The 12,278-nt window shown below is 43.9% G+C and overlaps 1 protein-coding gene across 1 annotated transcript in view; it reads right to left on the reverse strand.

Moving 5' to 3' along the window:
- PDCL2 (phosducin like 2) overlaps window positions 1–12,278 on the reverse strand; it is a 48,134-nt gene that overhangs the window by 34,951 nt on the left and 905 nt on the right. The window lies entirely within an intron of this gene.

Below are 12,278 nucleotides of genomic sequence, written 5' to 3' on the forward strand. Positions count from 1 at the left end.
AAAGTGAGTCTTCCTGACTAGTGATTTAAATCATGATTTAAATCAAATCCACTCTGAACGTCAGCATCTAAAACTTCTGAGAAATTTCAGTATACTTTTTTTTTTAAACAAAATTAACTACAACAAGATTCCCTTTTACCAGTGGTGCCCAACCTCATTGCAGAGGTGGGCTATATAAAGCTAAGCACAATCTTATGTGGACCAAATGGATTCTACGTATTTTAATAAGATTTAAAGTCAGCTGTATTGATTTAATATTTTAAGTTCATCTTGTTTCCTATGTATTTAGGTATCAACAGTATGTACAGTATTCTCTAGTTACACACTTGATTAAACTAAAATGATGTAAACATGGTGACAAAACACTAATGAATCAGCCATTAGTATATTGTGTTGAAGCAGCTGCGGGCCTTATGAAATGCTCTGGTGAGCCGTGTACTGCCCACGAGTCATAGGTTAGGCAACCGTGCCTTATACAGTAAATATATCACTTTGGGATGTATAGTTATTCAGAACCCTTTATGATTCCAGAGAATAAACACATAGATGAATTTCAGAATATGACCTCTAGCTCCCTGAGGTGTCTGATGATTAAATCAACAGCAATAGCCTGTTTTCTCTCTCTTCAAATAAGGATTTATGTACCATCTCCTGAAAGTTAAAACTGGAATACACCAATATAAAATAGATGCTTCTTATAAATCAGGCAAAAGCATGTTTTGAAAATCAGCACAATGGAAGCGTTCAGAGGATTTGTTAACTGACAGAAGAAACATTGGCTAAAAAGGCACTGGATCGCTTACAAGAGAGTACAGCGCTCACACAAAGACTTGACTATTTAAATTAATGAGTGAATAATTTAAAGCTATCTAGTTAATTTAATGAATTAACTTCAAATCTAAAAAATGTAAAGCCAACTGATACTTCAAGAGCAATTTAAATACTACTTTACAACAATCCATTCTTACATAGTTTAAGCAACTTTAAAATATTAACCACTCTTATGACAAAATTCTTTGGGCCAGGGAATAAGTAACATTGCATAGCATTGTATGCATTTAATAATAATACATGTGTAGTGTATAGTATGCAAGTATAATGGATCAATTTTTTAAAAACATTAAATCCTAAATGGGGAATCTTGAGTAAAATAAATAAAGTGACATTTTTACAGTATGACATGTCTGATCTTCAGTAATAATTTGAGTTCATTTCTGTGGTAAGAAAGATGCCAACCCACAAAAAAACAAACTCCCTAGTAACAGAAGCATAGCCTTTGGTTGTTGTGGTGCATATTAACTATCAAGTTAACTCTTAAAAATTCACATTTCCATTTCCATTCTTGATGATCTATTTGTAAAGGGAAATGCAGAAAAATTGTCCCTCTAAACCAGGACTGCACAACATGCGGCCCGTGGAGCCTCACTGTGTGGACCGAGGGGGGATTCTAAATCCCCTGCACATGGCACTCTGGGGGCAGCCCAGAGCCCTTTAAATCCCAGCCGCGGACGGGAATCAAAGGGCTCTGCACTGCCCGTAGCAGCGGGGAGCCCAGATCCCTTTAAATCCCAGCCGCAGCCAAGAATCAAAGGGCTCTGCGCTGCCCGCAGTGACGGAGAGCCCAGAGCCCTTTAAATCCCAGCTGCGGCTGGGAGTCAAAGGGCTCTGGGCTGCCTACGGAGTGCCGTGTGCGGAGGATTTAGAATCCCCCTGCGGGCCGCACAGAGCCCTTTAAATCCCGGCCGCGGCTCCAGTGGATGGACTGGGGCTGGGATTTAAAGGGCTTGGGTTCCCCTCAGCGGCAGGAGCTCTGGGCCCTTTAAATCTTCCCAGGCAAACTGGTGTCCACTGTAGGTGAATACAGTGTCCACAATGCCCTATCTTGCAAAGTGGACCTTCAGTTTACCAGTCACTGACTTGCTTCTTGTATCAAGAAGGTCATCAACCTCCCAAAAATGTGAATAGTAGTCCACTGTAATCAAGTGCTGCTTTTCCTTGAAGGTAAATAAGTCCACTCTCACTTTTCCCTAAGGTTGTGTGGGCAGCTAACATAGGAACAGAGTCTCTTTCTGTTATCACATAACTGGCCGATGTCACACCCTTCTATCAATAAGCAGAGTTGTGTAAAAATTCCCAACCAGTAAACACTCTCAAACCTAAGACAGCTGTCATTGTCAAGGTGTGAGGCATTATTTTTTGCATAACATCCTTACATATTGAGGCAGGAACAACAGCTCTCTGTCCTTGAAACATGATTTTATCCTGCATACATAGCTAATCTTTCATTTGAAAATATGGTTCTGCTCCTACAGGAACTTGACTTTTGTCTTCTGGCCAGCCTGAAAATATCGGTCTCTTGTTGACAGGGCCATCCTTAGGCATAGGCAGAATAGGCAGCCGCGTAGGGCCTCACTCTCCCTGGGGGCACCACTCTGCAGGCAGCCCAGACAGTGGAGAAGCAGGGCTGCTGGGTCCTAGAGAGAGCCGAATGCAGCACAGTCTGAGGAATGGGATTGGCTGCTGGGGTCTCTGGGAAGGGGAGGGTGTAGGGTTGGGAAAGGAGCTCACCTCCCCTCCGCCCCATGGAGCACCCCCTCCTTTCTCCCTCCTCCCCAGGAGCACCCCTCTCTCTCTCCCTCCCCTCCATCAGGGCTGGGTTGAGTGAGGTGCTGGGGGGGAGGGGAGGCTGGCTGGCTGCCTGCTGAGGAATGAAAGTGAAAGTAACTCACTTCCTCGGCAGGCAGCCAGCCAGAATTGGAATGTCACACAGGGCTGGGTTGGAGTTAGCCAGATGTGTGAAAAATCAGGTAAGGGGATTGGGGTACAGTGATCAGATATCCCTATTTTATAGGGACACTCCCAATTTTGGGGTCTTTTTCTTATATAGGCTCCTTTTACCACCACCACCCCAAACTCCCCGTCCTGATTTTACACACTTTCTGTTTGGTCACTCTGGGTGGGGGTAATTGGTGCCTATATAAGACAAAGCCCCAAATATCAGGATTGGCCCTATAAAATCAGGACATCTGGATCTGGCCACCCTAGCTGGGGAGCGCCTCTCCCCCGGGCTGGCAGCTGCCAGCGATCCATCTCATCCGGGGGGAGCTGCACAGGGCAGGACTAGCTGCTATGGCTCCATGGGTGCCCCGTCCCTGAGATCAGATGCTGTGCTAACTTCACCATGGTCTGTTTGGCTGGCGGCGGTGTCCATTGGCGTGTGATTGGACCTGAGGGTTTGCTGCTGCTGTTGCCACTCTGCACCCCAAGAGGTGGATTTTGGGGTCCTGCAGTTTCCCACCTATCTCCTCCTCTACTGCAGCTGTTGGACCAGCAGGTTGGGGGGTGAGCCAAGCATGAAAGCAGTACTGTGTTGCCATTTAGATTGTCATTTAACAACTTTGTTTGCCAAAAATTCTTGCTAACAATCCTGAATCCAATTTCAATATTTTTTTTAAATCAATATCTTAGCCAAAAACAGAAAATTAAGTTGTTGACAATTATTAGTGACAGGTTTGGTTTGAGGCAGGGAGTGGATCAGTTTTCATCAGAGAAACAAAAAATGTTGACTGACTTTCCTATAGCCTGTTACTCCTGATAAGAGCCCTCCAACAACTGTAATACGCTCATCTCCTTACTAGTGTATAAAGTAGGGGTCGGCAACCTACGGCACACGTGTCAAAGGTGGCAGGTGAGCTGATTTTTGATGGTATGCAGCAGCAGGCTGAGTGGCTCAGCCCATCACTGCTCTGGGGTTCCGGCTGCTGCCCTATTGCCAGCTGGGATACCAGCCATCAGCCCCACTCAGCACCTGCTGCTGGCCTGGGACCCCCAAGGAACCCCAGGTTGTCAGCGGCCTGAGCAGGCCAGCTGAACCACTCAACCTGCTGTCAGCCTAGGGTTCCATTCACTCAGTCGGCAGCGGGCTGAGTGGGCTGGTGGCGGGCTGAGCAGGGCCGGTGGGGGGTTGAGTGGCTCAGTCTGCAGCCAGTCTGGGGTGCCAGCAGCACTCAGCCTACTGCTACTCCGGGGTTCCGGCTGCTGGCCCCTTGCCAGTCAGGAGCTCAGTCGCCAGCCCCACTCTGCCTCCTGCCAGCCTGGGTGAGCAGAATCCCAGGCTGGTAGCGGGCTGAGTGGGGGGTTGGCGGCCGGGATCCTGGCTGGCAGGAGTTGGTGGCCAGAACCTCAGACCAGCAGCGGGCTGAGCAGGGCCTGAGATCCTTGTCTAGGGTTCCAGCCACCAGCCCGCTGCCGGTTTGGGGTTTCATTTACACAGTTGGCAGTGGCCTGAGCAGGACCGGTGGCCAAGACCTCAGATAATAACAATAGTTTATTTATATAATATAGACATAGAGAGAAACCTTCTACAAACATTAAAATGTATTACTGGCATGAGAAACCTTAAATTACAGTGAACTTGGCACACCACTTCTGAAAGGTTGCCGACCCCTGGTATAGAGTGACCATATGTTGTACTAAGATTCTCCTGCTTTTTTTTTCCCTGTGAGTCAGTATAACTTTTGCCAGCCCAGAAGTTGGGCAGCCAATGTTTTACATTTTCACAATGTTTTCTCCAACTTTCGTAAAGTAAATACATAGTTAATATGAGTTAAAAAGGCCAGGAACACTTCTTTATGAAGAATCTGTACAGCAGATCATGCCCATAGACGATCCAGAAAAGAAATTTGAGGTTGAATTTTTTAATGTTGTGATGGATAAAGCAGTATCTGCTGTTGATGAAAGGTTTAATACCTTGCAAGTATACCATGAACAGTTTGGATTTTTGTTTGACATAACTAAATTCAACGAAATAGGAAAACAAGAGCAACTAATGACAAAGTGCAAGAATCTAGAGAGCCTCCTGAAGCACGGTGATACTTTTGATTTAAATGGACTTGAACTGTACGAAGAATTGAGTACACTGTCATCAATGTTGCCACATGCAAAATCGGTGATGGACATTGTACAGTTTATTCATACCCGCAAACTTGTTGACATATATCCTAATGTGTACATTGCCACTCATATTCTACTGACAATTCCTGTAACAGTAGCATCAGGAGAACGGAGTTTCTCAAAACTAAAGCTCATTAAAAACTATCTCCGCTCTACAATAAGTCAGGAACGCTTGACTGGTCTTGCTATTCTTGCGATCGAACAAGACATGACTTTGTCTTTGTCATACGATGACATTATTACTGATTTTGCAGCCAAAAAAACCAGAAAGATTACTTTTAATTAAAAACAAATCTTTGTTTCAATACCTCTTCATATAAATTTCCAATAAAATTTTGATAAATTAAAAAAAATATATTATTTGCATCATTCTGTCATATCAGAATTTTTTCTATAGTGCTGCTTCTTTAGTGCTAGTCCATCAGCATTACAGTGTGCTTAATTAAGTTAAACTGGTTTTAATAATGTGAATGTGGCAAGTTTTCCAATACTATAAGCTTATGTTTGTGTTGCTAAGAGCAGATCAGGCACAGGGGCACCAGTTTAATAATCTCGCCTAGGGCACCATAAATCCTAAGGCCGGCCCTGCTTGTTGACCTATAGTTGAGTGCTCTTTTCCATAGCCTCTTTGATTTTCATCAGCTTCATTGTTAAAATTGGGCAATAGCGTAGCATGATGATAGATTCAATTCCCTGATCCCCTTTCCCCAACTCATTGTTCTGCTCAGGGTGTCAGATAACCTTTAACATCTTGGAAAATATCTGATCTCTACCTGGTAGTGCTGGAGGTGCATCACTGTGCACTGCAACCTCTTTGGAGCACTGTGAAGAGGCTTCGCCATGATTGTCTCCAGGGGTCACTTGTGGTCTGATTGCGCTATTACTTGCTGGCCATAGGTAAAATCATACCACTCAAAAAGCCAGAAGCTCTTTTTCTATTTGGGTGTACACCTGTTTAGTTTCTGACAGGGCTCTCCTGGCACAAGTGATTGGCGCTTCTGCAAAAAAGTTACACCCAATCCTTTCTCTGATTCATCACATTGGAGTGTCAGTTTCCCTCCTGGCTGGTAGTACTTCAGGACAAGTGACATCCATTATCATTTGCTTCAGCATGTCAAATGTTTGCTGTTGGAGACCTGCCCAGTCCCATGCAACGTCCTGCCTTGTGAACTGATGAATGAGTTCTGCTACTGCAATCAGATGTGGAGAGAAAATGTACCATTCCTCTGAAGAACTTTTACATCCACTGGTGCTGGCATGTCTCTGACTGCCTTGATCTTGTTGGGAATCTACTTTCAGTTCCTCTGCTCTGAGCAGATATCCATTATATGTCACCTCATGCTGTCTGAGTCATATTTTTTCCAGGCTGAGTTATGTTATTGTCCCTGCATCATTGTACAAAATCTTGTAGTTTTCAGTGATCGTCTTGTTCAGCTTCTGCCTTATTGCTCACTTTGCCTACAGTGAGGATATCATCTGCAATTATTTTTACCCCAGAAGTCCTTCCAGCCCTTGGGTGAGTCTTCTCTGGAACACCTGGGTATGCGCAGCCATCTGTAGTGAACAAATAGTGTTGCAAAAGTTGTCAATATGCTGGACTTTTTAATCAAAGTTTATGTGCCAAACTCCATTCCTCACATCACAGATCATAAGAATTCTGGCTTAAGAACGTTCTGCCAAGATGTAATTAATTGTAAGCAGTCAACATTTGCATCTTTTCAATGCCCAGTTCAATGGCTTCGAGTTTATGGAGATGCATAATTTGCCTGATGACTTCTTTACCACTATCATGCTGCTTAATCGAGATGTGACTAGTCTCTACAGGTGCTATATCATCCCTACTCTGCACACTTTTGAGATCCTTGCATACTTGATTATGTAGTGCAACTGGAATTTTTCTTCATGGTAAGCACTATGGTTCCATTGTGAGGTCTACTTTCAGTCACAGCTTTCCTTTGAAGTACCTGTTACCTTTGAAAGCATCCCATTTACTTTTAAAATTGTTTCCATTGTCTATGGGACACTTCCCATAGACAGACTATAAAATTCTGACACTGCGCCATGATCACATTCATGGCTTGTACCACTGTATGCGCCAAGGGTCCATGGTGTGTATGATCCACTACAACAAACTTCAGCTGGTACCTACCACCTGTTATTTTTCAGGTTAGTCACCAGGAGATCACATTTTCCTATTGGCTGCAATGTGTCCTCATTGCACATTATTAGATTGTTCTTGCTCTTTGTAAAGGGTGTGTTCAAGGCCAATTAACCCCAATGAATCACACTGCAGGAAGGTGCGCTATCCAGCTGCTATCGCACAGACCCTTTCCCCATCAACATTGTTGCATACATAGCGGTTGGTATTGTCCCTTGTTGCTTTCCTGTCCCAAAAGACTGAATTTCAGATGTTCTTGGACTCAAGGAAAGAGTTATGATGCGATCACCACTGTGATGAGTTATTCCCCTCTTGTGCAGTCTGACTAAAGCTTTCTGAGACCTTTGTCTGTTCTTGCATGCACTGCTAATATTGTTCAACCTGCCATATTCCTTGCAGTGGTGTCCTAGTGCTGGGCCTTTTTCCTTTACCTGCTCATACTGCCTCCCACAGTAAATGCATCTCACTGTGGATATGCAATCCTGGCGACCTGCTCTCCTTTGCTATTGTCTCACTGTACATATTTCTGAGAGTGCTGCCCCTCCTGGAGCTTTCATCCTTTCTTTTGAGGCTTCAACTGCACACCCGTGTGTAGGAATATATAGGTTTAATTTGCTTTGCTAATAATAAAAAAATGAAACCTTGAAAGAGTGCTTTGTTAGGTAAAATAAGAAATTAAATTTGGAGCCTTTATTAGCAAGGACTAATTAAAAGGAATGAATAATGGAGAAAAAGTTCCTAGGACAACTGCAGCTATGATAAAGATAAGTAAACTATTGTGAAAGGAATCTTTGAAGTCCCTGGACACTTGCCAAGCAAATAGTCAGGGATGGTTCAGACTGGTTTTGACAAAAGTGGAGACCTAAAACTGACTGATGTTAGATACATAGATGTATTATAAAGGTATAAAAGGGGAAAGAATAGGTGGGGTCACTTGCTAGTGTCTGCCTGCCTGTTCAACTTACAGCTAGTCAACATATATTTGGAGGACTCAAGGACTAGTCTTGTTGTCAGTACCTGCTCAATACTAATAACTGCATTTTATTGTATGGGTCTGATGATTGCTTAGGTAGCTGAGGCACGTCTGGAGCAACTGTATGAATATCATTTGGCCTTTAAGTGTAATAAATTAATTTACGGTTATACTGGTGTCAGAGATAACCTGTATCACTGATGATAATAATTCCAACACCATGTGTATTATCTAAGCTTCTGTCTAATGTGAGATCCCCTTACCAGTGCAGCCATTCCCACAGGTGATGATTCCAAGTTATAAAATGTAAAGCCAGAAGGGACCATTAAATCATCTTGTCTGGCCTGTACATTACTAAACCATACAATCAAAAAGAGACCAAAAAAGTATCATAACTCACTATCACATTCCAAACTGAGAGTCTGCCAAGCCCCCGAAACTGCACGCAGCAGTCAGTGTGCATAAGGCTGTACATGAAGGTCTATCCCTACTCTTTCAGATTGGTCTTTAGTGAAAAACTTGTGTCACTCCACAGTTTTCTTCTGCTTTGTGGAGCAATAGATTCCCAGGGTTCATAGGACTGCTGTGAGGCTTGAAGAATGGTGAGCTTCAGAATGCTGCAGATTTCTTTGCCCAATAAAGTAACATATTAGTTATACTTTTCCTGCTGTTGTAGTCCTCCCACATGACCAGCTCTGTGTACATCTGGAACTCCTCCATCCACTGGGCCTATCGCTGGGGTAGGTTTGTATCTTCAAAATCCAGAGGGCTTCAGACCGACCGGGGCAGACCTGGTCAGCTGCTGCACTTCAGAGTCTCACTGGTCAGATGCTGCCACCATGTTTCATTTGCAAAGACTGAAGCTGAATGCAGGTTAAGTTGAATAAGTGCAATTTTATTAAACTCTGTGGACTGCTCTGTCCACGTGGTTGAGTTGCTTCCAGCCTAACTCCAGTAGTTCCCCTGGTGTCCCATCAACAGTTGACCCCAGGGAACACTGACCCTCTGACTCCAGTTCTATCGATCATGATTAAGGATACGATTCTGTCACAGAGTTCACAGATTCTGTGACTTTCCAGGAACTCTATGACTGCTTTTGGGGCAGGGCAGAAGCAGATGTCAGCCCCAGGGTCACTGAAGCCGTGGCCCCAGGGCTGAAGCAGTGGTTGACATTGGGTCAGCACTCTTTGGGGCTGGAGCAGCAGTGGTCAGCCTCTGCCACAGAAGAAGTGGCAGAGCAGGAGCTGCTGCCAACAGAGCAACTAGCTGGTGGCCCGACAAAGCAGCTGGCCAGGGTTGGGTCAGCCCCTCTGGGGCTGGAGCAGCAGTGGTCAGCCTCTGCTGCAGGAACAGCAGCAGTTGGGCTGGAGCAGCTGTAAGCACCCAAGCAGCACTCTATTTGTCCCCCCCCCCCATTGGGTATTTTTAGTAAAAGTCAGGGTCATGCACTTCTGTGAATTTTTGTTTATTGCCTGCAATCTGTTCCTTACCTTTACTAAAAATACCTATGACAAAATATTAACCTTAATCATGATACAGGCAGCTCCCTCTACTCTCACACCCCACAAAACAATCTGCAGGTTTGATTCATTTGTATGGATTCCCACACTCCACAGTGTTGACACTTTCACCTGTTGTGCTTACACAAAGCACACAGGGTCTTTACAGAGGAAGGCAAATACACAGCATTTATTGAAAATACAACAGTTAGCATATGCTTTTCAGTCTCACACACACACACACACACACACACACACACACACACACACACACACACACACACACACACACACACACACACACACTGTTCTGCCAGTGATGTTTATAGTTACCAGTCTGTTGTAGCTCGAGTCAATCTAATGGCCAGTTAGATTGAGCACGAGTGTGGACCTGGGCTCTTGTTGGTCGCAATCCGATGCTCCGAGGCTTTGCAGGACTGAATCCAGAGTTCCACAGCAAAACGCCCTAGCTTTATAGTTATAAATTCCTTTTCGAGTCCATGCATTTTGCAATGTTATCCTATAATCATTAGTCCTTAAGTGGTGTTATCATTTGATGGTTATTGTTGGGCTTCCCATCGTTATCTCCTATTTGTTGTCTCGTCTTTGGGGGTGCCTGCCTCACCTCTGAGGTCGTCAATGCTGCTAATATGTTTAGCATCGGATACAATGGATGTTTTCTGATTGCCTTCTGGTCTTTCCAAGTTTCTCACTTCTTTTTGACCATCTGGACATTTGTGACGGCTTTCACACCTTATCTTTTCCTGATGCATGCATTCCTCATTCACACAAACAATCTCTTACAGAAACCTTCAAAGGTATACAGACAGCAGTATTGTATATTTAGCAGAATACACTGTAAATCAAGCCTTGCTAAATCTTATAACTAAACCAATTCACATTGGGGCTTCAGGCCCTCAACATTCATTTAATCTCCTTAACATAGATACAATACAAGATCCTGTCTCTTACTAAAACCTTAAAACAAATAAATGTATATGTAACTAGAGTGCCTAATTTGTAATACATATAGGAAACCATAGTAAACATTATAACTTATCCTAAAACAAAAGGGTGACTATAATCGGTCATAGGATTGTTCTGGTCTGTCATTCCTTTCTGCTGTTCAAAAAGGGTGGCTGACAGGATGAAATCAAATCATACATTAATTCTTATGGGACATTATAAAATCCTGCTCCTACATACCCAATGTGACACAGAAGCCCCATTGGTGCAAACAGGCAAACTGTTCTTTACAAGCAACTCCTATCTCAGATGACAAACTCACTACACTTAATACACTATTTTCACAGTATATATCCATGAAGGATAGCATGTGAGATCTCTACTGAAAGCTTAAAACATACCAATATGCATAATCATTGCAAGATGTGCATATGGGTAATATTTGAGGAATAATATAACTATATTGAAAACTATGCCTTATGATACTGAAGTACAACTTGGTTATCATGGAATCATATGTTTCAAGTGGGAGGGAGTTGTCACCCCTTTCTGATCAGCCAGTGATGTAACACAAGCTTCAATTGTCCTTGCTCCATCCCAGAACTGTCAATGGAAAAGCATGACAACTACAAACAATCAAATCCACTTGGAGGAAAAAAGGAATGCTAGACAGAGGATCATCCTGTCTGTGAATAAAGACAAAAGACTGATTCAATATATCAGTGTGGAGAAAGACACTCTGTATCCCTTCACTAAGGAGCCATCTTGTTGAGTACAGGGGTGTTTCAAGCATAGCGAACTAGGATCCAATCTATTATCTCTGCCACAGACCGTACTTTTGGGGTAAACACCTACTTTATTACAGAAGTTCTCAACCTTTTTCTTTCTGAGGTGTCCGTCCCCCTCCCAACATACTATAAAAACTCCAGGCCCGACTTGTTCCATAACACAGTTTTTCTCCATATAAAAGCCAGGGTCGGCATTAAGGGATAGCAAGCAGGACAGTTGGCCAGGGCTCTATGCCCCAGAGGGCTCTGCAAAGCTAAGTTGCTCAGGCTTCGGCTTCAGCCCAGTGTGGCGGGGTTGGGGCTTGGAGCTTGAGCTTTCTATTCTGGGTCCTAGTGAGTCTAGTGCCGGCCCTGCTTGGCAGACCCCCTGAAACCTGCTCACGGCCCCCCAGGGAGCCTCAGACCCCTGGTTAAGAACTGCTGCTTTATTAGATAGGAAAGGTAACTAACTATAAGTATACATCCTAGTTCTTGTTTTATTATTTTGCTATGTATTGCAACCATTTGTTTCCATCACACTCATGTTTCCAGTGGGACTTTTGTTCTTTCTTAAACCTTCTTTGATTTTATTGTAAGTGCTCATAAGTTCAGTGTGTTATACAGGAATGATGATTTAATATAAAACTCGTAAACTGAGGGTACAATGCTCCTTTGGGAGCAGAGAATCTGGAATTTCTGTGAGTAGCCAGTACCAGGGCTGGAAACCACAGGGGAATGCTTCAGATAGACAAAGGGACTGGGGTGCACCTCTTGTTAACCTGCAAGGCAAAGACATGGCTGTAAGAGCCTGCAGGAGGATGACTGAGTGGCATCAGGGAGCTAACCTCCAGTCACCATAGGCAAGAATCCCTACAACTAGAGGCGGTGGGTAACAAGCTAACTCATAGTCCTGGGTATCCTGAAAACCAGCACACCCAAATCCTCCATCCGTCATAGCTTCA

This window comes from Gopherus evgoodei, chromosome 5, assembly GCF_007399415.2.
Source record: "Gopherus evgoodei ecotype Sinaloan lineage chromosome 5, rGopEvg1_v1.p, whole genome shotgun sequence".
Taxonomy (NCBI): domain Eukaryota; kingdom Metazoa; phylum Chordata; order Testudines; family Testudinidae; genus Gopherus; species Gopherus evgoodei.